The sequence below is a fragment of the Anser cygnoides genome, chromosome 5, assembly GCF_040182565.1.
Source record: "Anser cygnoides isolate HZ-2024a breed goose chromosome 5, Taihu_goose_T2T_genome, whole genome shotgun sequence".
Lineage (NCBI taxonomy): Eukaryota > Metazoa > Chordata > Aves > Anseriformes > Anatidae > Anser > Anser cygnoides.
The window spans coordinates 32,319,412-32,345,714 of NC_089877.1; the positions used below are offsets into that span (position 1 = coordinate 32,319,412).

General features: G+C 39.3%; 1 pseudogene; it reads left to right on the top strand.

Annotated features, from left to right (window-relative positions):
• Nucleotides 1-2,177: 2,177 nt before the first annotated feature.
• On the top strand, nt 2,178-26,041 carry LOC106042961 (cytosolic phospholipase A2 epsilon-like; annotated as a pseudogene).
• Nucleotides 26,042-26,303: the final 262 nt, after the last annotated feature.

Sequence of the window (26,303 nt, forward strand, 5' to 3'; positions counted from 1 at the left end):
ACAAGGCAACTTGTGCATCTATTAGCATTGCCACTTGTGTCAGCTCACTTCTAATTGTACTGAAGTACTTATGAAATAATCTGAGGAAAATGAACCAACAAATTTGCAAATAAGGCCCAAATCAGCAATGTATGTCTTTTTTTCTACTGAATCATGTGTTAGAACAAAACCTTAATTCTAAAAGGATATTAACACAATTGTGCAATTTAAGTGCAACAGACAATGTTAAGTCTAACAAGTTACTTGTTAGATTGTTACACAGCAAAGATGTTTCTTGTGGTATTGTTTGTATTTATCAAAGCAAGAAATGCTGTTTGATGTCTCTTGTTCCTCATCTTTCCCAAACACAAACATACAATTTTCAGAGCATCTGTTTAAAGACCTAATGTCTTGTTGATTTCAATCACCGTCACTTGGGATTTTGTCATAATTGAGTTCAACAGGGGATTATGACTGATTCAGTTTGGGGCTGTTCTATTTGGGTCAGGTAAATGAAGTCTGATTTTTAGAGTAATTGCCCAGCCGATTTTGCTTCGGAGTAAAGAACAAAACAATTAGTATGTTCAGAAATAAAGTTGTACCCTGTGGGACTTTGTTTGTGCTTTGGTGGGACAGATCTCAGACGAAGAGGTCTCTTTAGCTTGTAATCAACAGCACCTTCCTGTCAGAAGGTAGCAGTCTTCCAAGGCTTGTTTTTCCCCTTTGCCTCATACTAGATGTAGAAACTCTGTGAAAATTTGGAAATACCACTGATTATCAGTCTCAGACTTCTGTATGAGGAAGGTAATTCTGAGCCTGTGTCAAAATTCATCTGGGATCTTGGTGGCAACTGGGAGTTGACAGCTCTCACAGCTGCCTCCCTAGAGGCTGTTGATCCTCTGCTGACCCTACTGCAAATAGTCTGCTCCTTTGCCACCCCAGGCACTTGTGCTGTAAGTATGTGACCCAGTTTAGGTACATGTGCAACTTCAGTCCTCATATTGCCATGCAACTAGTACTGCTGAAGACTTCTGTTGTTATAATGGTATTGGTGAAATACTATCTTGTCTTTCCTCATGTGCCTTCTGACTCACCTGCACTACTATTCATGATACACAGTGCTCCTCAAGAAATCTTGTACCATTGCTGGGCTACATCTGCCCATCATTGCTTGAATAGTTGATATTGCTTAATTTAATTTATCAAGTCCACACAAGGCATAAATATGGAGATTGCGAAAGGACAGGAGATATTAATTGTATGGGTAACTTTTGATCTTGAAGAACTAGAGAGAACCCGCTGTCATCAAAATGAGCCATAAAATGACTTCAGAGTCTGAGCTAAGTGATGCATTGACTGTTGTGTTCAACCTCTTGTAACGGCACTAGCTGAATCTTTTCCTTTAAATCAATGAGTGTTACTTCAAAAGTATTATTATATAATCAAAATGAATTAGCTCTCTGTTGTAAAAAGATTGTGCCACAAAAAAAAAAAAAGTCCAGGAACCAAACAAAAACTGTGGGTGAGAACTCATCACACTTCTTTGCATAAATGATAGCACACCCTAAGGCAGAAAATTTTTTGTTCAATGCCTGAGCCTATGAAAGAGAAGACTAATTGTTATTATTGTTTGAGTCTTTGTCCTAAGGCAGCTCTCCTTTACAGGATGGTTAGAATAAGACACTTGCGTTAGAAATGGTTGCAAGTCAGATTTTTTTTTTTAATTTCTGTAAGTCCTGCTGCGTCAAAAAATACTTTTCTGTCTGATTTAGGAAACTTGGGAATGTCAAAAAACAAAGGCAAACAAACTTTTATTTCAATTGCAGTTTGTTATTATTCAATAATAGTAATTTAGTGATTTTAAAAATGCTTAATGCAATAGGTGGCTTCTGTCATATTTTAGTGATAGTGCTAGGTACTCTTGTTACTATGTGCTGTAACAAAATAATGTCAAACTATTCTAGTATGAAAAGGAAATCAGATGACAATTTAAACATGAATGTTTAAATATTTTGAAAAAATGCCATGTAATTATGTGTTTCTAACATAATTTAATTGAAAGCATTGTGTTCACTAAGAAATATATTTCAATAACAAAAGTTCCTTCTGGTTCTGCTCACCCAATAACATCCCTTATGTTACAGAAGTAAGAGAGGAGAAAGGCTCTAAACTGTTTTATTTGCCACCGCACATGAGAAATGAGAATTCATTTTGTAGCTGTGATTGGTAGAGATCTTGGTAAAACCCTTGCAGTTACATTCCTGGCCAAGGTAGAGATGGAATGCTGCTGTTTAGAAGTTCAGATGGGTTCACTTAATGCTGCCAAAACACAGATATGGATTTTAGGATTAGAGAACATCTCAGTAGATGACAGTAGATGCAATGTTCTCTTCGGTCTTCTCTAGTCTGTGAGGGTTGCAACTAGCCCAGCATACCCTTCTGTGTATGGTTATTCAAACCTTAGAGCAATGAAGAGCTATTTTATTTTGGGACTATACAAAGATGAAATGTTTGACCTGTGTCTTCCTTTCCCCTAAATCACTGCAGCGGTGAAAGAAATCTTTGTGGCAAAGAACTAGTGCATAATTTGTACTTTTGAAATCAGTGGGAGGTGGAGCTATGAGTCAATCTATACAGCTCTTCTTCCCTGCCTCAGCTGGCTGGAGAATAGTGTGTTCCAGGAACCACCTGCCAGCTGTGAAGCATACAGACTGGACCATTATAGCTTTGCATTTTATGAAGTAGAGCTACTAATGGGTTCATCAGCCTATTCACCTTTGGTAAGAGAAAATCAGCAGTGGGGTGGGAGGTTCTGTTTGGCTATTTTAGTTGAGATTGATGAAAAGCAAGTGTTTGGTTTATTTTGGTCCTTAAATGTCAAATAAGTTTGTAGTTGGCAGATTTACTAGAGTAACTAAATAGATATCACTGGTCAGATGGAGATGTCATCTTGGGGAGGAGAAAAGACAAACCCCTGTGCTATTGCCCTGGTGAATCTTAGTAGAAACTGAAAACCAGGAGTCGTTGACTGGTGGGTTTCATCACTGGCCCCTCTTGTTTCCTCATCCCCAGGATCAATTCATCCGAGTAAATCCACACAGGAAAATTGGAATCAAGAAGAGGAATCATGGAAGACCGTGCAGTGCTGAAGATGAGGTACTGTACAGAGGACAACCTCTGGGCTGCAGGGTATGAACAATGGCTCTAATACACGGAGTCTTCCATCAGCAGCTACTGTCTTTCCTTGAGCTTGACTGTTATTATGAGAGGTGTTATTTTTTAACAGTTAGTTAAGAGAATAGTTATTTCTTCTGTGACTGTGCTCTCTAGAGTGGAAAATGTTTACTATGACTTGGGGGTTGGGAAGGTGAAGAAGATGATGAACTCGTGGTTTAGATGCTGGGCAAGGAACCGGGAGAGCTAGATTTTAGTCTTGACTTTACTGTGACACCACAATGTGACGTTAGGCATACTTCGTAACACCCAAGGCTTTCTTCAGATAATTTTTCTTTTGCTCTATGGAGATGGATTGACAGATAGAATGCATTATTCATTGTCTGCTGCTGAAAATAATTCTGATCCCTAGCTTTTATGAATTTGAAATAATAAAAGGTGTTGGAAGGTACTTGAATGAGGTGCATTCTGAGTATGTAACAAATTATTCCCTTTTCTGAGTTATGGCTGATTTAAATGACAGCTATAAAATAATTATGGGAAAAAACATATTTGAGGGAGGGGTGGGGATTTTCCTGCATCTGCTTCTTTGCTGTACTCAATGTAAAATTATGAAACTAGCTGCTTGCTAGATCTGGGAGAGCAGTGACCTCGCTACCAGCTAGTACTACAGAATAATAATTGCTTTTGTTTGTGTATTTATTTCTTTTAGTCCTTCAGCTGTCTTGTGAATAAGCTTTCTCTAAACTTCTTGTTACGTACACTACTAAAACTGACGATTAAAAATTAATCCTCTGTATCTAGGATGAAAATTTGAGTTTTCAGAATTTCTGATCACCAACTCCTGCCATTTTCTTCACATCCACTTTAGAAACATGGCTGCCAAAAATTCTGCTGAGGTTGATGGGTTTCTTCCAAACCTGCTAGTTTTGGTTGAATCATACTTTGTGAGACAAAAATATTGGGTTGAGAATTTTCCAGTGGGCTGTAAGTAGCATCTAGGAAGTTGACTTACTTTTTTAGGTGGTTAATCTGTTCCTGTCAAGAGACTGGTATATCAAAATGAGAGGTATACAAGGAGGTTCTAAGGAAGCAATTTATTAGAAGTCATGATGCTTTGAAGATTTAATTACTCCTTTCATTTTAATGGAGCTACTGCTTCTGTATGCAGCATTTTATTTCTGATTTTCTTCAGGATTGTCTTGTTTTTCCTGTAACCAAGTATAGTGTTGTATGTAGCTGTGATGGAGAGTGGGAGGGAGAAGACTAAAAATGGATAGGGCTGTGCAGCCTTCAAGCCGTTGCCCTGTAGAGCCCTGTGCTATTGGATGTGAATATGTTGTTATACGCCAATACACTGAAACATTAGAGCTACTTTATAGGGAGCTGGACCTTCATGTGAAATGGAAGAATGCTTACCCAAGCCTCTGATTTCAGCCTTCTTCCTCCTGATGTAACTGGAAGAGCTCTGGAGTCCGATACTGGGCTGTTCATTTCTAGAACCATTCTCTATATCTTTTATTTGTTTATGTGTTTTTAAGGATGGTGTATTTTGCTATAATAATTGTAGTGTTAGGTATCATGCAGCCAGATTGGCTGGTAGCAGTGATATTTTGACTGGGGCATTATAAAAAGGAGTGTATCTGTACTGTTCTGCAATAATGTTATGTGGCACATGGGCTGGAGTCCCTGCCTGAGGAAGGAGGGCATCCCATGGTACCCGGGCAAACACATTGGAAAATGCTCTGTTGTAATCTGTTGTGCTTAGTCAGCCTGAAAGCAGAGAAGCAAACCCTATAGTTTGGAAGTAGCTGGATTATATAGGAGCGATTATGTAATGTTGTCTTTGTGAAAACTATCTTGTGATATTTCTTACTACTCTGCATTAAAATTAAACTTTAAAACCTGAACCTTTAAAAAACAAAGCTGAAACAAACAAAACAAGCAAACAAGAAAGAAAAAAACACATAAGGTGAGTAAACAAAGCTGGAATCTATTTTTATATGGTGTCTAATCACAAGAAAGAATTTACGCTCAGAAATTTTTGCAAATAGTTAAAAAGACAACATTTATTCACTACATTAATATATGAGAATGGCCTATAATTACTTATTTTCTAGGTGTCTCCTTTGCTATGCTATAGGAGAGGTTGAGTTCATTACGTCTGAGTTCTTTGCTAATAATTATTTTTCTCATTGTTTCGCAGCCAGAAATACCTCACTTGTGTTGGCTTACTGTAAAAATTATATGTATGCGAAATCTCCGCAAAGCAGACCTGTGTAAGTATCACTGGTGGCATGTGTATATGTTATCATGGGAGTCACTACTGGTGACCTTAATGCTCTTGTACACCTGCTTGGATTACCACAGTGTCTGTTTTTTGACTGATGAAGTTATATCTGTTTTCATCATCATTTACACTCAAAATTATTTAGAAAATAGAAAAGAACAAATTCTATGTCAGGAAAGAAGTAATCCTTCCCTTCACTGACTGCTCTCTGATATTTTCCATTCCCTGACTCTTTGATGACCCTTTGTCCACAAGTTGCCAATTTTCATTCAGAAGGGGGGACTTGGAAATATAGGAAAGATCAGTAGCTGTACTTGGTAGTGCTGTGTTCGTCTCTTCGTTGCTATTTGACTGTGGATGTCTTGTCCATTATAATTAGAAACAGGTCTAAAAGACCCCAGAAAAATATTCTTCATTTTTTGAAGAGTGAAGTTTCAGGGTATGAAGTCATATATGTATTTGATTGGAACTTGGCAAGTACTTGAAAATTGTATTTAAAAAAAAAAATAATCAGAAGAGCCAGTACACTTTGTATTGCTAAAACTGATTTTTGTTTGTTACCAAATAGTATTAGTAGTTTAGAATAGGCTTTTGTTTGAAATTGACATAAATTTATACACAGTTAAATTGCTATAAACACAGAATGTTTTCCTTTGGGTCTAACGAAGTATTTAGGACTGCTCAGAGGATATTTTTCTTCACCTGACTGAGTAAAAGATGATAAAAAATAGTACTACTGTAGCAATTATGCATCTTTTTTTTTTTTTTTTTTTTTTTTTTTTTTTTTTTTAACACAGTGAGCCAAACTGATTGTTATGTGAAGCTGTGGCTGCCCACAGCTTCACACCAGGAAGCCCGGACGAGAACTGTATCCAACTGCAGAAACCCTGTCTGGAACGAAACTTTCCACTTCATGATACAAAGTGAGGTGAAGGTAAGATCCACACCTGTGTTCATGAGCTGAGACTTTCTAAAGGGGGTATCTTTACCTGCTGTGTGTCTCTGGCACCAGCTGCACACTGCAGGCGTATACTGACGGGGTCATACTGATGTCAGACACTTGAGACACCAAGTCCCCGAGCACTAATGCTCTCTGGAAGCATTAGTGCTTCCATTTTTCCTCTCTGTGAATCCTATTTAGCCCTCTTCCCAACATGAAGTCTGTCATGGCTGCTGCACTACCTCTTATCTCCCACAGCCTCACCCAGCACAATCCTCAGTTACACATTACCAAAGTAACTCCTGACTTTTATTCCTACAGTATCCACTCCTCCCTTTCATGTGCAACCCAACCTGTCACTTTTCCATGCCCCCAAAAGCACAGAAAGTAGACATAGAAAATTGGATTTTTCCTGAGTGGTTGCTGAGGAGAATAGTTAGGTATTTTTGGAAGTGAGCTGGTAGAAAGCTCAATGTAGACATCTTGAGGTATGAGCAGTACTAGGATTTAAGTATTGAACTTAAGGTATTTCTATGGACTTGGAAGGATGTTTTTAGTAGATGTCACAGAGAACATGAGAGATTTGCAACACATAGGAATGACTGTGTTTCCTAGCAGTAAGTAAGCATACAAACCTTGATATGGATTCTCTGCTGCCCTGACTGGTCTTTGTCATCTTTCAGGGATTGGACCCCAAGAATTGAGTAGGAGGTCTTATAAACTTTTTAAAGGATTAGTGATATTTTCTTATGAGCAATCCTGAAGGCATTTTCACTCTGTGTTGCTGTGAGCTTGTAATACCCGCTTCACACACACACAGTGAAGCTGTTGTGAATTATAAGAGGTAACATACCTTAATACGGTTTAAAAAATATTTTTAATACCAACTATTCCATCACTAAACTGGCACGTTTTCAGAAGCCTAATAGGCTGCAAGAAATCAAACCTTACATCTGACGTAGATTTATAATAGAATCATGCCCTTCCAGTGCTTCAAAGAAGTGTAAGTTTAGAAGTGTTTTAGATCGTTTGGAATAAAGTTGAGAGCTTTTTTCTTTCTGTCCCAGAGCAGTGTTTTTTTTTTTTTTTTTTTTTTTTTGGTAAAGTTAATGTTTGTAAGGTTAGCAGAAATAGATTATCAGGCAGAGTGTGAGTAGCAAGATCTAGACATGGAGTCAGTGGCTTATGGCTTAATAGTGCAGTGTCTCTTCAGGCTGCTGTGAGTAACCTGAGCCCAGAGGAAATACAAGGAAAATCACTGCAATTTAAATCTTGGTAAAAGAGTTTAAGCTGACGTGCTTTACCTTCCATTTGTAAAGGGCTGAGTTTGCCCTCTGTTGTTACTTTCAGCTGATATGCTGACATTTTTCAAGATAGAAATTTTGACTCCAAAAAGGTGTCGATGAGCAATATGTGTAGTCTCTACTCTTTCCAGTGCATGCTGCCATCATGCGCATCACTTTCGCTACCTTTATTTTGAGCTCTTGTTCATTGGCAAATCTGATGATTTACCTCTCTAGGGTTGCTCCCCGAGTTTGCAGTCTGAGCTGCAGGGGCTGCACAGCTGAATGAAGCCTTGTTGCAGCCAGCCGGGCTCTGCACCATTGCAGGAGCATTTCATGCCTTCCCTCCAGAATCTCTAGTCCCCAAGTAGGGCATTTATGTCCTTCTCTGCCTCTCTCCTCAGAACATCCTGGAGCTGACAGTCTGTGATGAAGATACTTTGACACCAGATGACCAGCTTTTGACTGTTCACTTTGATGTAGCTAAAATCCAACCTGGAAAAAAGGTTCACCTGAATTTTCTTTTGAATCCAGAGGTGAGAAATGAAAAGATGAATGAAATTAGGTAGACAGACAAAATAATCTTGGTCAAAATTTTCTCCTAACATAGTGCCTATATTAAACATTGCAGTTATTTAATACAATGTTTAATGTTAGCACATGAAAACTATGTTAAAAGGTCCTTATTAAAGTACGAAGTTAAATGTTCAAGGTTTAGGAGAAGTCAGAAACAGTCACCTACAACAGTTACACTAATTGTAATTGTGATTACAACTAGATGCAAAATGGCTTTCCTGTTCTGATTTTTATTTTGAGATCTGAAAAATGTTACTGTTCTGCACTAGAAAGGATGGCCATTATAGAACATCTTTTTTTTTTTTTTTTGAGGGGTGTCAACAGGGAAAAATGAGGAATCTGATAGCTAGAGATCTCGTTGTTGCAGTGTTGTAGGAGATTGACAGAGCAGGGATGGGAACAAAGTTCCCACTTGCCCCCCTTTCTGGGAAGCTGCATCTTTGGCCAGTAGCTTGTTGGGAGAACCTCCTCTCAGCTTCTTCAGAAACTCTATCCTGTCCTTTCAGGCATCATGCTTGATAAATGTCTGTATATTCTAATAAAAATATTTTTCCCCTCCTTCTGGTAAAAAAACAACATTTTAATGCAAAACTCTCAGGAAGTTTATTCACAATCTTCTCTTACATGATTACACATTTCTTTTCAGGCAGCTGAGCTTTATTTCAGCAGAGAATGGATAAGGCTTGATGAGTCAGAACCTCCTCAGTGTTTTTATTCTTTTCTTGTAGGTCAGTGTGTGGCCTGCGAGTTTTCTGTACTGCATGTATTTCAAAGAAAATTGGTTATATTAAAAAGAGGATTAAGAGTTTGTTATGCAGTGTTGGGTGGGTGAAGTAGCTGAGAGGACAGGTAGAGAAATCACACCCATCTGTTGAGAGGGTAAAATACATACTCAGATTATTTTCTGCAAAATAAAACACCTTTTCTGCTTGAAGGCTGTGTCGTAACCTAACTTCAGAGCTTCTTCACGTTTCTGACACGGGCTTGAGTTCACAGCTCCTAGGAATTGTGCATGCGCTGTTTAATTCTAAACCCTTGTGCCAGGCTGTCTGGAAAAGGCTCTTGCCTGTTATTTATTATATTATCATCGCTTTGGAAGATGTTTATTAACTACTCTTCTAGAAAGCCAGTCCCTACTAAGAATTTCAATATACCCACTTCAGCATGCTAAGGCCTTCCTTACATAAGCCTGATGTGACTGAGATCATTTGGATGTGTGATTCAAGCTGTGAGTTTGCTCTGAAGTGTGTGTGGATCTGGCTTAACTCATTGGCTCAGCAAAACGGAAGCTGGGGAGATAGGGCACGGTGAGCTGTGTCTTGGGAATGTGTTGGTCAAGCTCTCCTTATTCAGACCATAACTCCTACCTGGGTGCCCATGAGACATCACAGATTGCGGTCTGAACGTGGATTTTTAGAGCACTTAGGGTTAATTTTTTAAAAATGACTTTAGTAATGAAACATGCTGGGCAACCGTAATAATAGTACTGCCACGTCTGCCCGTAATGATTTTTCATCTACCAAGCGATCTTAAAAAGGAGGGCTGAGGAGAGCGGATGGGTTATGTCAGAACAAAAGGACTGCTTCCTGCTGTGCTTCTTGCTCACTGTGTGGTCTAACAAGTCTTTCCATTGCTTTGCTCCAGGTTTCTCACCCACAAAAATGTGAATGGGAATTGATAGAAATACAATTTGTGTGTATGTATGTATGTGTATATACAGCAGAATAAGAAGGATGGGAACGTAAGACAGGCACAACTGGATATATATTATAAGCCAAGTTCTTCTGAACATTTTTTCTGCTGTACTTTGGATGAGGTTGGAACAGACCATCAGCTTGTATAGCACTGACTGGTCACAGTGGTTACAGTCTGACACTTGATGAAGTCTATCTTGTATCTGTGTAAGATGACTGCTTCCTAAAATCCATCTTTCAGCTTTCTGTTACGAACTGTTGGAACTGACCTAATTCTCATGAAATGGACACTTTGTGCGAAATGAGTAAGCAGAAAACCTCTTCTGAGTTATGTGCCATAGTTCCAGCTCTAAATCACCTGAAATTTCTCACTTACTGATGTGAAGTAGTAACTACGAAAATACTTTTTGCTTTTACTGTAGTGGTGGTTTTCTGTTGGCAGCTATATTATCAAACTTGGAATGGTTTTCACAGTCTCTTCACAAAGTTAAAATATGCTGTGCAGCCAGACTGAAAGGATGTTTGGCAGTAAATGTTAGCTCTTCTGAATATGATTTTTTTTTTTTTTTTTTACCACATGGAGCTTGTCAGAAAGATTTGTGTCTTCCACTAATTGGTGTTTTCCTCCCTGTGGATGATGCAGAAGATATCTCTGATGCATGTTTTTTTTTTTTTTGCATGGTATTTCCTGGGTTGGCTGTGTCCCATACACAGGAATGACTGATCAAGCAAATCGCTGCAGTCAAGGAATACAGTTATTCAGTCCCTCCCATCTGTTCATGTGTTAATTTTTCTTCTCTTACTGTTCCCTGCTCTCATACACTTTCCTCTTTTTTCAACTTGATTTGGCCCTTGTGAACTCTTGCCCTTGTCTCCTTTTACATCTTCAGTCTTCCCATTCTCTCTTCTTCCCTTAACTGTAATGGTTTTCATTTTCCAAGTCGGTATCTTCCTATACTTGTATTTTCAAGTTTAATCACCATACTCTGCAAATTCTTCTGTTTTAACCCAGGTACTCTCACCACTTGGGTCCATTTATTCTAAGTATTTTCTTCTACATCATTCACCTGTTGTCCCTCACTTTCTCTGCATTTCATATCTTCCACTAATACTTTCCCACTAATAAACGAACAACATGTTCTATGATACTTGCCTGGGGGGACAGCTAGTTTGCAAATGCTAGAGTGGTGGAGAGATGTGAAACAAGAGGGTGTCTGAAGAAGGCTCCATCCACGTGCACTATGACACCAAGGTTGTGAGAAAAGCAAAACCTTGAAGGAGAGGTTTATACAAAATCGTTCATGCTCCATCAAAAGAAAAAACCTTATTTGTTCATTTTCCTTAAAAGAAAACTAAATCTTATTTTCAGAATCAGGAAGAACTAGAAGTGGAATTTCTATTGGATAACATGTGAGTAACGTCTAAATGTTACAGAATTTGTTATTAGAAGACTTGATATTTTAGAGTGATAATGCAGAATTAGGGAAGCGGCTCCATGTACATATGCTCAGACATCTCGACTTGTCCTCTTCCCAATGGTTCCCTCTCTATCCTGGTGAAATCTCTCCTTGGGTGACAGTCACAGTTACCATTGATAGCTGAGGGGAAGTTTTTATTTTGTAACTCAGCTTTGGGAGAGATGATGCTGACTGGGGAAATAAGAAAGAGGGGAAGTCCCTAAGAGCTGTGGGACTGTGACCTGGCACAGCTGATGGCACTTGGAGTCTAGAAAAACTGTGCTCAGTCATTAAAACATTAAGCAAACTGTTTGCATTTGAAGGATTATCCCACATATACCCACCACTAAATAAGCCTTTTCCTTTTCTCTTTTCAGTCCAGGTGTATCTGAAAAGATAATTACTAATGGTGTCCTAGTGGTAAGCATTTTTTTATGCTTAAGTTCTTATTGTAGAGCAGAACTGAAGGATGCAGTTGGAAGAATTATGCCTCTAGGCATAGACTTTGTTTTTCAGGTAAGACACAGGTGTGATTGTAAAGCTTTGAACTTCATCATCCCTGTAGTGCATTCTGTGTTGGGAGAGGCATGGATCACTCAACCAGTGAGGGGCTCACCTGATGAAATGACTGTAAACATAACAAGGAAACTAGAGAAGCAAGTGAATCCAGTGTCACTGCAGAGCTTATCACTTGATGTCAATCTTGGATCTGAAGGCTCTTTTCACACCATGCCCAAAGTGCTGTAAGATGTTTTTGTGCGGCTACTTACTCCTGTGCAGCACTCTTGGGAAGTTTCAGCTTCAACCCACAGGTCTTAAAGTACAGGCCCATCCGTTCAGCTGTTCTGCAGAGCTTGTAGGTATCCTTTAGCTCATCCTTCTGTAGAAAAGAATTAAAACCCTTCTAGATGGGATGAAAAATTCTTTATAGTAACAGTTAGGGACTTAATGATATTTAAATGTAATAAGATATATCCTCAGCAGTCCCAGTTACATTGACCACAGAATTGCTTCCATGATTCATACAAACTGAGAATCAACCTCTGTAACTTCTGAAGTTCACAGGACACCATGGCCAAACCTGCTCTCTCCTTCACAGGCCCCCTAGATCCTCAGTGAGGATTCTGAACTGTTTCTGTGACCGGTGATGATATTGTTTATCTCTTCCAGTCTCGAGAAGTTTCCTGTATGGAAGTACAAGTGGATGACAAAAAAATCAAGAGCCCTAACACAAGTGAGGTTATTGATTTAAATGGTTTTTCACTGCTTTTTTTGCTATGGAAGATGCAGCTGAATCTGGAGCATAATTGATTCATTTCAGCCTCCTCTGTTTGTGTCTGAGCTGCTTGGGGATTGAGTGTTTCCGGAATTACCCGCTTAGTAGGAAGAGCCATCTGTAGATGTCATGATTATGTAGCTTAAGGGAAACTGTGGAGGTGGCTGAGGAAAAACTCAGAGACACTTCTGCAATGTGATGGAACAGAAACATCGCTGATGAGGACAGAAGAAAAAGAGGGGAGACAAAACCATCAAGAGTGAAAAGACTACGGTGGAAGCTCAGGGGGGTGCAAACACAACCAGTGGCATCCACTGGCCTGACACAACCTCTCTGTTGCATGACAAGGGAGAAGCTGCAATGCTGCATGGCCATTTGGTGCTTATTCAGTCTGGTCCTTGTTCACACTGATTGAGTAGGACAAACATTATGCGCCAAATGAGTGTTGACTGCAATAAGGCTGAAACTTTACTTGGTTCTCTTTCTTTTGCTGTTTTTCAGGGCCAGATGCAGTTAAGATTTCTCTTTCCTCTGCTTTTTGTTCTTAGGGAGAGATTTCACCTTCACAATGAAAGGATCCTATGAAGAAACCCAAGACGTTTCCATGGGTCCTTCCTGCAGCAAGAGAGACAGTCATACACCCACCTTCCATTATGTCAAGCACAGTCAACCCCAACTGGATATGGTGTTGCCAAAGGGGCGTTTTTACTGTGGTGTATGTTTTTGTTTATTGACAATGATTACAGCTAAAGTAACTTTTGAGAGAAGCATGATGAATTTGCTTTTTTCTTTTTTTCCTGGTAGATTTGTACCTATGGGTTGTAAATTATTTTCCCTTTATAACACTTTTTTCCCATTTTAATTCAGCATGGCTCAAATAGGAAGGAAATGGATGTAAATAGTCCCCTTACTATGCCTCTGAATTCTCTGGACTTGGGAGAGAAAGTGACAATAGTGAGAGTGAGTAAACTTTGACAGTGTTTGCAATTATTTCAGCAAAGGGTAAGCTATATCTATGTGATACCTAGTCCATTATTAATTTTGTTGCTAAAAAGAAGTAATAGCTGAGAATATGCTCAGCTTTGCATACACTTGAATGTACATCTGGTATTCAAGGAAAAAGTAACATCGCTTCAAATGTATTTTAAAAGCAGAATGTAGTGATGTTTGTATGTTGAAGGTCTGAGAAATGGATCAAAGATTTACCACTAGACTATCTGAATAACTGCTAAGACTGTAAACACGTGCCTTTGCAAACTTTCAGTACTGTTTCAAATATATGGTGTTTTCATTCTTGATTCACAGGGTGAATCTTATGAGGTGTCTGTGAAGGAAGAAGATAGGTAAATCTTACTTCTTTTAAATGATTACTTTGGCCATCTCCCATCCTTTCATATTATGTTCTTTGGCTTAAGGGAAGGTACAGCTTAAAATAGCTCATCATTTTGAAAACAGGAAAAAAAATCTAATTGATTAATGGAGATTAAGATATGGGGAGGGGTTAATAAATCCATGGTTTTGAATTGGTTGGTATAGTACAGAATATATCATGGAATAGATGGTGTGTAATCACGGGATGTGATGAGTCACAATGTTTTTCCTAATGTTCATACTTCCTGATGTTGATGCTTAAAAAATACCTCAGTTTTGTAACCTTTATAATACATACATGTACATGTAACACATTTCTGACATGTTTCTAACATCATTTACCAATCCTCTGCAGGTTGTTTTTCAGTGAAACAAGTGGGCAGTGAGTAAATTCATTTATAGACTGTCTTGCAGTGATTTTCTGAAGGGCAACATTACCCCCTACTGATTAGTTCATTACATTGCAAGCAGACATATAAATCGGAAGTTTTGCTGATCATAACTCACAAAAAGGACAAAATAACCTCTTAGGGGAAAAGTATTTACAATCCAGTATTTACAGTCGAAATTATCAGCAGGGATGAGATTAACACCTTATTAGGGTCAGGTTAGCGTTTAATTTTTCCTTAGGCGTGTTAAGTTTCAGTAATGGCTAGGCCCACCCTGCTCTTCAGGAAACATGTAGGAAAATAACACAAAGAGGTATCCAGATTTGGGGGCTTAGTGTGAAACAGGTGGAATTCAGTTATGTTTCTTGATCTTCATCAGCAGGGAACTTGATTCATTTCATTTACTCATGTTTGCATGAATTCTCCATAGTAAGGCAAAAATACAGGGCCTGTGATATCCTGCGCTCATTTGTATATATGGGTCTTCATGTGCATAGAAATAGCTTTTATTTGAACTGGTTTATTATTTGAACTGGTTTATTATTGATGCTGATTTTTTGTTTGATGTCTTGAGAAATAGCTTTAGAAATGTCTTACAGGTAACGTGTCTTGTTTGTTTTGGTCTTGTGCCCTAGCTGCAAGAATTTAGGTTTACGCTTGGGGTTTGATCTATGTGCAGAGGAAAAGGATTTCATCTGCAAAAGGAAGAAAATAGTTGCTGCTGCTCTGAAAAACATTCTTGAGCTAGATGAAGACCTGCAGGAGGATGAGGTGTGTGGGACAGTAACCCGGGGACTTCAAGTATTCTGTCCCCCCTTTGAATGCAGTAGATGTGTATGTACTTGCACGCCTATGCATTATAACTCCTCCACATCTTTTTTTTTTTTTTTTAGTCAGACTGAAGTGTATAAACCAGATTCTCATTTCACTGAGACTATATCCAAGAATTTTTGGCACAGAAGGTGAAAGGATGTCAGGATGTCAGTTGTAGCTCCTTTATTCTTTGCCGTCCTCAACCTTCCCTTAGGTGGAGGTTAGAGCAGCCTGCCTGCAGGACACATGAATGGTGTCTGCTCAGTATCCACAAGGGGCTGCAGTGAGAAGCACAGTTGATGCTCTGGCCTATACTCAGAACTAGTAAGCTCAATCATAAGCTTAGATAGGCATCCTTACAGCTCCTGACTTACTCAAGCATCACTGATCAGGATGATGCTTTCAGCATATGCGAAGTACCACCAAAATTTACACAATTCAGACATACACCTAAACACTGCCATGAATAAGCTGAATGGAGTCTAAACCTAACTAAATCAGGATATTGCTGTTACCTTTTCTGCATATGCATCACTTCTCTATTTCATCTGTTAATGAATGACTGTGCCTTTGTATGCTGAGTAGGTGCCAGTGGTGGCAGTTGTGACTACAGCAGGGGGAGTGCGGTCCATGACATCGATGTTTGGCAGTCTTCTGGCTCTCCAGGAATTGGGTGTTTTGGACTGTGCCTCGTATGTCAGTGGTTTGTCTGCCACAACATGGTAAGGAGAGTTGGGCTTGTATTTGATGTTGGTGTTGGCAGAGCATTAACCTGGTGAAGAATATTGCTTAGTGTCTGGAACAGGGAATGGGGTGTAATGCACATATTTTTTAATGAAAATTCTGTATGACAAAGTGTATCTGTTAGACGCTTATCCATTTTTCATTTCCCAGATTTACCTGGCAGAAAAGATTCCTATCTTAAGATGGGGTGGTAGAGATGTTTCAGTGTTTCCTTTTATATGAAAAGTTGTTGTTCATGGCTAACAACAAGGGACTCAATGGGACCTGGTAGCCCAAAATTCTGTCATTTTCTTAGTACTGTAAGAATTTGCTTCCTGTAGGAGGACTTTTGACTGCTAGTGCAGATTAATCGGATCTTAATCAAGAGTCAGAGAAGATGCTGTAGATGTGCAAGAAAAGCCATGAAGCAGGAGTTCTGGGGACTTGAATCTCTGCAAGGACTCAGACTTGAACCAAGTGGGCTTGATAGCAATGAGGAAGTGAGAGTAGGGGATGACTGTTTTCCTGTTCTTTGTGCGTCTCTTGGGTTGCCTAGACTGTGTGTAACACATCACAGAAATCCTTTTGTTATGTATTTATCTAGTTCAACTTCTATGCAGCTCTGAAAGGGAGAAATTAAAAGAAAAACTCTGAGGAATGCAGAGTGTGGTACATAAGAAGTTGAATGCCTTGCATGGCAAGCAGGTGTCTAGGGCTTTAAAACATTTTGTGTCTGGAAGGCTACTGTAAAGATTGATATGATACAGAACTGGCAGGGGAACAGTCAGGATGAGAAAGGGTGACTGAAATCTCCCCAAACTCTGGGAACTGAAAAGACTGGCTCACTGACACACTGATGTGTGCCAGGAGTCCTTGTTGAACAGCCTGCTTCAGAGAAGGATGGTCTTGTGTTTGACCAAGACAATGGTTGCTGATAAAGTGCTTAACATTTCACACAGCTTCTGGAACAGCTGAGGGAGCTGGCCTCAGACAGAAGCTGCAGCATGAACCTGGACGGTTGAAGGATAATTCTAGAAAAAGCTTGTGCTAATTCTTGGGTGACCTTTTATTATTCTTTTGATTCTGAGAATAAACAAGCTAAGATGATTTTGAATACTTCCCTGAAAAAAAAATAAATTAAAAAAGATCATTGTATAGTCTAAATTTTGCTTGAGCTTTTGAAGGCAAAATTTGGAGGGTAAGAACCTCATGTAACCTGAAACAAAATGTATGTGTGTAATATAAGCCTGTGAATTTTCACGTTCAGTGTTGAACCTTTCTTTTTACCATGAAAAGGACCATGGCAAAGTTGTATGAAGATGCAAATTGGTCACAGAAAGATCTGAGAGGGCCAATTGGGGATATCCGGAAGCATGTGATCAAGAGCAAGCTGCACTGTTTCTCCCTGGATCATCTGAAATACTATGAAAAGGAGCTTTGTGAAAGAAAGCAAGAGGGTCACAAGCTGTCTTTCACAGATTTATGGGGACTCTTCGTTGACTCCATGATACATGATGAGGTATTATATATCCATCCTTTTTTCCAGAGGGCTTCTAACTTTTCATGTCTAGAATGCTAGAATCAGTTATACCCTGATATGAAAGGCTCTCAAAACTCCGGAGGGCCCTTTCTTTGGCTTTTTAGAAGAAAAATAATATGGTAAGCCTAAAATGTTAGCATCTGGGAGAAATGTCAGAGCATGTAAAAAGGCAGGGTTTTGTGAAACTGATTTTCCTCTTTTAATTTCAGATCAAATGACTATTCTAGTAACATACAGAGGAGGAGTAGCAAAGTTCAAAAATAGCAATATATAGTCATACCAAAAAACAATAGAATGGTATTCAGATGTCCCTTGGTTGACTTTGCTCTGAAGCACCTCCAAGGTAGCTAAATAGCTTTATCTTTCCTTAAATCAAGTCACATGCTAGTGACCAAAGAAATACTTTTGCCACATTTCCCCTACATCCCGATTCCAAAACGAAACCCCAGAATTGTTAGCGATAACACGTTGGCAAGGTTTTAGAGTGTCCCAGACAGAAGAAAATGATCACATTCATGTGGTCAAACAACGGAAGTATGTAGAGCAAAATCTGCTGAGATTTAGTTGTTTCATCGACAGTCCATGCTTAGATACCATATTAAGTCCATGCAGCATGCTCATCTTTTTCATTGACGTCTGTTCTTCATGTACAGGAAAACACCTGTAAACTCTCTGATCAGCAGCTGGCAGTGAATCAGGGACAGAATCCACTGCCCATATACCTGTCCCTCAATGTCAAGGATAACTTTACCACTCTGGATTTTAAAGGTAATGATTGTTATACACATTTGTATAGATCTAAGGAGCTTCTTTTTAAGTTTGAGTGAATGCCAAAAGCTTTTACTGCAAGTCCAAGCTAATAAGTCTTTTAAATAATTCCTTTCCTTTTCCTGTTTTCACGTCTGGGTTCTGACTTGGATGAAAAACTTACATCCTGATAATATGGTAGGGAGATCACAGTGCAAAGACACTACTGCCCTGCAAGGTGTGGAGAGGCCTTTTTCTGGCAGCCTTGAGAGAAACCACTGATCTTCTCTCCTCCCCACCTACTCCGCACGGGCCCTTTTAGCTGGTGGTTTACTGTGAAGGCGGCAGTAGTCCTGGAGAGTTGTGAAGAGCAGGGAGGAAAAGAGAAGTGTGGGTGGGAGCAGGAGCTTCCTAGCAGCCAGAGAGATCTAAGAATATGTGCCAACAGTGTGGTGCCAACCACTGGCTATTTCCATGGCGTTTTCTGGCTGAAATGAACTGGAACTGTACCCGGTCATCTGCTTCCAGACACAATTTGCAGTCCCATTGTGTCCAGCTAAGATTTGGGTGGATTCTGGTCAGTATAGCTGAGCTTTTTTGAGCTTCAACAAGGCAGTGACTATCAGGCTAAGAATGAATGGTAGCTGGTGCTGTTACTGACTTGAAAGAACTAAAAATGCCACATCTTGTGGAGGTCCTTAGCAATTCATGGACTTCCAGCCCCCCCCTTTTTTTTTCTTCCTTGTACAGAAATGGATCTGAACCCTAATCTGAATGGGTTTTCAATGTGTTAGTGGAGGAGGTGAATTAAGCTTGTGTGTTCACCAATCTAACACACAACACGTTGAGGGACACCTGTTTGTTTCAAAATATGTTTGCTCAAACTGTCAGTCACCAATGCTGAAGCTACAGGCCTTATTCTTCTAGCATTTGATTCTCTGACGAGCTGGTTCTTTTGCCTTTGTTCACATAAATAAGTCCTACTTGATGCCTTATTTGCAGAGTGGGTGGAGTTCACGCCTTATGAGGTGGGTTTCCTGAAATATGGGGCCTTTGTTCGTTCAGAGGATTTTGGTAGTGAATTCTTCATGGGCTACCTGATAAAGAAGATCCCAGAATCCCGGATCTGCTTCTTGGAAGGTGATTTACTATCTCAGGAAAACATCAACTTTACAAACACACAGTTGGCTACAGAGAATTGGCATTTAATAACTACTGGTCTGCAACTAGCAACACTAATACCAGATCACGTATGTCATGCAATTTAAACTTGAAATGAATAAGCCAAAAGTGTCAAAAGAAGAAGCAAACTTCTAAGATGATTGCAATGAATTTGCTGGATTTTTTAGGTTGGAGCAAACTGGAACATGTTAGAGCAAAACAGAAATGAGCTTTTGAAGTATTTAAAATTACAGTCTGACTCTTATGAGCAACTTGAGTTTTTAAAATGGTCTAATCATAATCCAAACATTATATGGAATGGCATGGCATTTGGTATTCATACTGGAAATCTTAGTATTTCATAAGTAAGACAGTGTTCTTTTAAACAACCACAGGGCCTGCATCCAAGTAGGTCTCCACAGCCGTGCTCTAAAAATTCAAAAGTAATACTGAGTATGACTTTTTCTAAACTTTCAAGGCACATGGAGTAATATATTCTCCCAGAGTTTTATGGATGCTGTCTACCTCTCCGGTCATTCAGAAGACTTCTGGCACAGATGGACCCGAGACACTGAGCATGAAATAGGTTAGTTATTTGGATTATTTTTTGCTTACATCTGCATCATGTTCCCACCTCTCTGAAATGTGAAGCGTGATATTTTGGAGGGTTTAGACTTTGTGCCATATTTTATAGGGGTCACCAAGTCTTTGGGAGAGAAGAAAAAGCAGGAAAGAAACAGTTGTGCTGGAAAAGAGGAAAAAACATTGGTCTGCTCACTGTGCAGCATCCCTGGGGAGTTCTGTTAGTCATGAGAAGGTTACCACGAGTCCTTTGGGAAAGGAGAGGCTAGGCAGGGAGCAGCAAGGTGATGCTGTGACACTGAAACCCACCTCTGCCCAGAACAGTCTGTGCGATGGTGCATGCACCCCATCAGACAAGGCTATAGCTGTGGCTGTCTAGCCCCTTCACTAAAGTCGACACAGGTGGTATGTTCTGCTTTGTGGGTGCACTCTCCACACTAATTTCTCCATGTTCCAGCAGGCAGTCCCCTCAGGCTTGAGCTCACCTTTTTCTGTGTGCTTGATAAGTTCTGGCAATCTGCTGGACATGGAATTATTATTATTTTTTAAATTTTATGTTCATTTATTTTCTCCAAGTTGCATGTTGCTGAAATAACCCTGTTCTGTTTGTTCACTGTTGATGATTTTGAGCTTGCTCTGCTTAGGGGATTCACTGAGCTCAGCTAGTTAATTAGTAGTTCTTTTCATTGTCATTTGCTAAGGTACTCAGACAACTTCTTGATGTGAAACAATCATAAATTCAGACTCATTCTTCATTATTAATAGTATCATAGATGCTAATGCAGACATAGATCCTCTTCTTGTTCTTTCTGCAGAGGAACACCCATTTCTTCCCAAGAGGCCTCATGAGCAAACAACTTCCTTATCCGTTCCCAAAGGTTGCCTTTCCAATACTCTTCGACAAATGATGACAGGACGGCCGGTGGTTTCAAACTATCATAATTTCATTAAGGGCTTGCAGCTGCATAACAAGTATTTAGAGAATGAAAACTTTTGCATGTGGAAAGGTAAGAGCACCTGTTCTTAGATGCATCTTTGAAGGTGACTTGAGAGCCGATAGCTGTTGGGACAAATAGTTGATAAGGCTTACCATAAAGGCAGATTCTGAATAATACTGTTATAACCAGCTAATTGCACAGACTGGGAAGCTCTCTGTAGAATGTTTGCTGAGCCACAGGTGATTTACTTCTGATCTCATTTCTGTCTTGGAGAAGCAACAGCAGGGTTGTTTCAGCTCTGTTCTTCCTAGGAAAAGCCATGAAAGAATCATGTATAACTTCCACTGAACAGTCTAATGTATTATTTTGGATGACTCTGAGTCTCAGAACTGCTCAATTTCGCTGATCTCAAGTCTGAGCTATGGACTCTGAAATGATGTCAAATACCAATATAAGTGTAATCTGTCTTTGCTTTCTTTGTTACGCTGTTTTGGAAAGAAATTGACTTGCTCTTTCTGTAATTAATTGTTCATATAAGTTTTTGACTTTCAGACACAGTGCTTGATTCTTCTCCCAACCAACTGAATGAAATGGGTGACTACCTCAAGCTGGTGGATACAGCTTTCTTCATCAATACCAGCTGCCCACCCATTTTGAGGCCAGAGAGGAAAGTGGATGTCATTTTGCATTTAAATTACAGCGGAGGATCACAGACTCTGGTGATGTTTTGAAATGGTGGTTCTTTATCTGTATGACTCCAGCTAAATCTATCAGAAATATAAATATATTATTTATTTTTCAGAAAATGTTCAGGTTTTGATTAATTTAAATTATCGTATCAGTGATGCTAGTCAACACTATGACCAAGATGACGCAATTATTTTTGGGCCTGTTTTCAGTAGCTTTTTGGGGCGCACAGAGAGAGAAACAGATTATCTATTCTGTGTATCTGTCCAGCTTTGTCATTGTGCTGCTAAATGCCTCAATACTTAGTTAACTAACTTTTAAAACGTAATTGGTTAATGCTTAATTTTGCTATTTTTTGTATGAAAATTTGGAGTTTCTTTTTTCTTTGACTTGGTGTTTGCCTAAGTTTGTCAGGCTTATGTTTTGCTGTTTGAAGAAACGTTGTGGGGTATATGATGGAAGTTAATGTAATTTATTTGTAGGAAGGCATGAAAAAGTTGATTGCTAAATGCACAGAATGCAAACACTCAAGAACCTTTGATCTGTGAGACACCATGTGTAATCAAAATTTCCTTATCTAAATCAGCTACTGCACCCACTAAATAAAAAAAAAAAGTCCTTAATTTAATATAAATTTCAGAGAACAGTAATATTACTTTAAACATGTACTTTGTTAGCAAATCAACCAAATTTATATCACCCAAATGTATTAAACTTGAGACTATGCTTACTCCAGTGTGTAATTGCCCGTATTTGTAAACAGACAATCTGTGATTTATAAGACAAAAATTTCAGTTATGGGCTCTTCTAGCTTTACTTCAACCTCTGTGCGTTACACTTCTCCTCTCTGTCGATCCAGCCACTGGACCTATTCTCAGAATACTGTTTGGAGCAAGGGATCCCCTTCCCCTCCACAGAGCTGAGCCAGGAGGACAGAGAACACCTGAAGGAGTGCTACGTGTTTAAGGACAGCTTAGAGGCACCGATCTTGGTCTATTTTCCACTTGTGTGTGATACCTTCCAAAAATACAAGGCACCAGGTAAGTTAACAGCATTAATATTTTTTTTTCATTTTTTTCTTTTTTTTGAGGTTGTTCCATCCAAATTATCCACTGAATTCAATGCTTTCTAAAACAAGACTGGAAAGATTCTTGGTTGGCTAAGTCACCATAGTCACAGAGTTGTTGTGATAGACATAATGTTGGCCAGCTAATCAGGGATCGAACAGAAGGGTTTCAAAATTAGAAGCGTGAAGAGCTGTAGCTTGAGGCAAAACTCACTGTCTGTCCATCTGGGACTGTTTGCCTTCTTTTGATAGCTCAAGACAGGAGGCAGCTAATAAGTTAAATCCACTGACCACAGGATCACAGAATGGTTTGTGTTGGAAGGAACTTTAAAGATCACCTAGTTCTAACCTCCTGCCATGGGCAGGGACACCTCCCACCAGACCAGGTTGCTCAAAGCCCCATCTAGCCTGGCCTTGAACACCTCCAAGGATGGAGCATCCACACCACCCTCATAGTAAAGAATTTCCTCCTTATATCTAATCTAAACCTACCTTCCTTCAGTTTAAAGCCATTCCCCCTTGCCCTATCACTACACTCATGACAAAGAGTCCCTCCCTAACTTTTCTCTAGGCCCCCTTTTGGCATTGGAAGGCTGCAGTGAGGTCTCTGTGGAACCTTTTCTTATCTAGCCTGAACAACCACAACTCCCTCAGCATGTCTTCAAAGGAGAGGTGCTCCAGCCCTCTCACTGTCCTTGTGGCTCTCTGGACTCATTCTAATACTCCCATGCCCTTCTTGTGCTGGGGGACCCAGAGCTGAATGCAGTGCTCCAGGTGGGGTCTCATGAGAACAGATCAGAGGGGGGAGAATCACCTCCCTCAGCCAGCTGGCCGTACTTGTTTTAATGCAACCCAAGGTGTGGTTGGCTTTCTGGGCTGCAAGTGCACCTTGCTGGCTCATGTTGAGCTTCTCGTCAACCAACAGTAGTTACCACTATCACTTAACAGTCTTTTGTAAAAGAGATGATAACGGTTTACATTGTTAATGTGCTTAGAATCCTCTTATTACTTAGTTTACATGGGGGAAAAATGAGAGTAGAAAGTGTGGAAAGCATAATGGATAAAAGGTTTTGCCAGGGTAATGACCTAGTATGATATTTGTCATTTTTGAAAAGCTGTCCGATTATATTCTTTAATTCCACAATAGAGTAAATAGTGATTTATTTGTTTCACTAGAAAAATTACTTGTCAAATTCAGTTTCATTTTGCTGATTCTTTTGCATGTGTCAACTCTAGCTTTGTTTCCAATTCAGTTTCCAATTTAGTATGGGCCAGGAAACCTTCCTCAAAACAAACAAACAAACACAATTAATGTACTGCCTTATTGGAAAGACCTTATGTAGTTCATCTTTTGTCCTGTTCACATCTGTTTAGAATACTGTAAATCTCAGCAACCTGAGAGGGAGAATTCCCCATCCAGGGGCATTCTGGAATAATTTTCTACCAGTTGGTAGTTAAGGAGCTGTCATCTGCACGTACCCAATGGAAAAGTTAAAAAGATAAAATTCCAAATATGCAAAAATGAAATATTCCCATGGAAAACTGTAATTTTGAGAGGAAAGTGTTTTGCATGATGAAGCTGTTCTGCCAATCAATTCTGGATCAGCCGTGATTGTGTCCAATCAATAAAGTGCTGGATTTTGTTAGTAGAGCAGAAGCAGTATCTATGTGGCAATTAAATCTTGAACCATTTTCCTGAAAGAATTCAGTTTACTGGGGCTGTCAGTGTGGGTTTTAAAGCATTGCATGGAAGGAGTTTTCCATCACAGTAGCCTTGCTGTGTTGAACTTTGCTATGTGTTTCCTTCAGATGTGGAGCGCAGTCCTGAGGAGATGGAACAGGGAAGAGTAGATGTGTCCAACTCTATTGCTCCCTATGGCACTGGTCTGCTTACATATACTGAAGAGAATTTCAACAAGCTGTTGAACCTTTGCCACTACAACATCCTGAATAATAAACATTTAATTCTTCAAGCTTTGCAAGCTGCAGTGGAACGAAAGAAGCAATTTAAAAACTGCTCACAACCTCAGTCATCTAAACAGTCTTAAAAGAATATTTTGACCAATCTCATTAGAAGGAGAAATATAGACATTTTGTTAGTGGACTAGTAAATATCCAGGGAATGTGAATCTATACAGAGTGAAAGTGCATGTTAGCTTGTTTTAAAAAAGAAAAAAAAAGGAAAATCATTCATTTTATTTAGTACTGTGTGTCAGGATTAATGCTGGTTCTGATGTTCAAGTTCTAGGCAAATCATGATTAGTTTTTGAAACTTTCTCCACTGTTCTAGTGAATGGGAAGGCACTAATCAAGCTTAATGGCTCCATGTGGATATACAGCCATAAAATGATGAGGTTTCAACCTCACAGAGGTCTATTCCAAATTTAGTTGCAACTCTTGGCGGTATGTTATCTTTGACCCAGAGACCAAAGCAAAGATCAAGCAAAGCTTTCCTTTGCTCTTAGACATCTGCTTGTGACAGAAGTAAACCAGATACCAAAATATGCTTGCATCTGGAAAAGGAGGACTGATAACTGAAGAATGGAACTGCACGTGATGTCCTCTATTTTCTCAGTAGCCATCTTTCAGGCAGAAGTCTAACCTTCAGTGAATTTACCTGTCTGGCTGTCATTGTATTGAGTCTAAATTTTTGATGAACTATGACAGTGATCAACATATAACAAATAGCCTAATTTTTCTGCCAACTGTATGACAAAAATCATCTGACTGCATCCATTTTTTGCTGAACTTTTGTCTGGACTATTTATTGCCTGCTAAGTGGATTTTGAAGCTGAAGAAGACAGTTAAGGTTTTGACTTTTACACTTACTGGGTTTGGAAAAAGAGTTCAACAGCCTAGCCTTTGGACGTAATCGTATCTTCATTTATTAATCTTCTCTAAGCTCACATATGTCCATGATGCCAACAAAACTTGTGATACCGATTTCCTTGACTTCTGCATTATTGTGATGGTAAATGTGTAACTGCTGCTACATTTTTATTTCCACCAACATCCAAAATTCCTGGGGGAGTGTTCACGAGATTTTCATATGTATTTTAGATTAAGGTCTGTTTAAGATGATGTATTTATTGGTCGTTCGAAGATCTTACTTTCTCTTGTGCATAGCAATATAAATACTGTGTAATAGCTACTGTTCAAATACTAAATAACCACGCATAATCTTATTAAAAATGAGTCTTACAGATGCAATCATTGAAGTATGTAATTTTATTAAGTTCTGCACACTCAGTTAATCTAGTGGCTTTATCTGGGAAAAAGTTCTTCTTGCTTCTGATACCAAGAAACCAAATACTGAGGGGACAAAAGCAAGCATGAACTTTGCTAATAACCTTTGAGGAAGGATAAAGAGAAACCGCTGCTTCAACAGAACAGTGCAAGATGAAAAGGGGAAGGAAATTCTCCTCAAGAGCCCAGATGAGGGTTGATAACGAGAGTTTTACAAGTACAAATAACCAGTACTTGCAAATACTGAAGTATTTGTTCAGTAATAGGGAGTGCAGTGCTTTGCCAATGCTCTATACCGTACCTACTTCTTTTCAGTTATTTTTTCTGTACCCCTTTGCAGTCTTTCATTGCTCTGATATGAGTATTAAAAA